This window comes from Triticum dicoccoides, chromosome 2A, assembly GCF_002162155.2.
Source record: "Triticum dicoccoides isolate Atlit2015 ecotype Zavitan chromosome 2A, WEW_v2.0, whole genome shotgun sequence".
NCBI classification, from domain to species: Eukaryota; Viridiplantae; Streptophyta; class Magnoliopsida; order Poales; family Poaceae; genus Triticum; species Triticum dicoccoides.
The window spans coordinates 550529156-550531528 of record NC_041382.1 but is presented as its reverse complement, the minus strand read 5'-3'; positions in this window follow the sequence as shown (position 1 = coordinate 550531528).

Below are 2373 nucleotides of genomic sequence, written 5' to 3'. Positions count from 1 at the left end.
CCACGGCAGAAGATAGAAAGAGAATGAAAGTCATTCCCTATGCCTCAGCCATAGGTTCTATAAAGTATGCCATGATGTGTACCAGATCTATTGTATACCCTACACTGTGTTAAGCAAGGGAGTACAATAGTGATCTAAGAGTAGATCACTGGACATTGGTCAAAATTATCCTTAGTGGAATAAGGAAATATTTCTCGATTATGGAGGTGACAAAAGGTTCATCATAAAAGGTTACGTCGATGCAAGTTTTGACACAGATCTGGATGACTCTAAGTCTCGATCTAGATACATATTGAAAGTGGGAGCAATTAGCTAGAGTAGCTCCGTGCAGAGCATTGTAGACATAGAATTCACAAAATACTTACGGATCTGTATGTGACAGACCCGTTGACTAAAAATTATCTCACAAGCAAAACATGATCACACCTTAGTACTCTTTGGGTGTTAATCACATAGCGATGTGAACTAGATTACTGACTCTAGTAAACCCTTTGGGTGTTGATCACATATCGATGTGAACTATGGGTGTTAATCACATGGTGATGTGAACTATTGCTGTTAAATCACATGGCGATGTGAACTAGATTATTGACTCTAGTGCAAGTGGGAGACTGAAGGAAATATACCCTAGAGGCAATAATAAAGTTATTATTTATTTCCTTATATCATGATAAATGTTTATTATTCATGCTAGAATTGTATTAACCGGAAACATAATACATGTGTGAATACATAGACAAACAGAGTGTCACTAGTATGCCTCTACTTGACTAGCTCGTTAATCAAAGATGGTTATGTTTCCTAACCATGGACAAAGAGTTGTTATTTGATTAACGAGGTCACATCATTAGTTGAATGATTTGATTGACATGACCCATTCCATTAGCTTAGCACCCTATCGTTTAGTATGTTGCTATTGCTTTCTTCATGACTTATACATGTTCCTATGACTATGAGATTATGCAACTCCCGTTTACCGGAGGAACACTTTGTGTGCTACCAAACGTCACAACGTAACTGGGTGATTATAAAGGAGCTCTACAGGTGTCTCTAATGGTAGATGTTGGGTTGGCGTATTTCGAGAATAGGATTTGTCACTCCGATTGTCGGAGAGGTATCTCTGGGCCCTCTCGGTAATGCACATCACATAAGCCTTGCAAGCATTGCAACTAATGAGTTAGTTGCGAGATTATGTATTATGAAACAAGTAAAGAGACTTGTCGGTAACGAGATTGAACTAGGTATTGGATACCGACGATCGAATCTCGGGCAAGTAACATACCGATGACAAAGGGAACAACGTATGTTGTTATGCGGTCTGACTGATAAAGATCTTCGTAGAATATGTAGGAGCCAATATGGGCATCCAGGTCCTGCTGTTGGTTATTGACCGGAGACGTGTCTCGGTCATGTCTACATTGTTCTCGAACTGTAGGGTCCGCACACTTAACGTTACAATGATAGTTATTATGAGTTTATGCATTTTGATGTACCGAAGTTAGTTCGAAGTCCCGGATGTGATCACGGACATGACGAGGAGTCTCGAAATGGTCGAGACATAAAGATTGATATATTGGATGACTATATTCGGACGCCGGAAGGGTTCCGGAAGAGTATCGGATAAAACCGGAGCACCGGGGGGTTACCGGAACCCCCCGGGGGGTTAATGGGCCTCATGGGCCTAATGTGGAGAAGAGGAAGGGGCTGCCAGGGCAGGCCGCGTGCCCCCTCTCCCCCTAGTCCGAATTGGACAAGGAGGGAGGGGCGGCGCCCCCCCTCCCTTTCCTATTCTCCCTCCACCTCTCCTAGTAGGACAAGGATTGGGGGGGGAGTCCTACTCCCGGTAGGAGTAGGACTCCTCCTACGTGCCTCCTATGGCCGGCCGCACCCCCCCCCCTTGGATCCTTTATATACGGGGGCAGGGGGCACCTCTAGACACACAAGTTGATCCACGTGATCGTTCCTTAGCCGTGTGCGGTGCCCCCTGCCACCATATTCCACCTCGATCATATTGTTGCATTGCTTAGGCGAAGCCTTGCGACGGTTGAACATCAAGATCGTCACCACACCGTCGTGCTGACGGAACTCCTCCCCGAAGCTTTGCTGGATCGGAGCCCGGGGAGCGTCATCGAGCTGAACGTGTGCTAAGAACTCGGAGGTGCCGGAGTAACGGTGCTTGGATCGGTCGGATCAGGAAGAAGACGTACGACTACTTCCTCTACGTTGTATCAATGCTTCCGTTGCGATCTACGAGGGTACATAGATAACACTCTCCCCTCTCGTTGCTATGCATCACCATGATCTTGCGTGTGCGTAGGAATTTTTTTGAAATTACTGTGTTCCCCAACATTCTCTTGCTACAAGAATTCGACT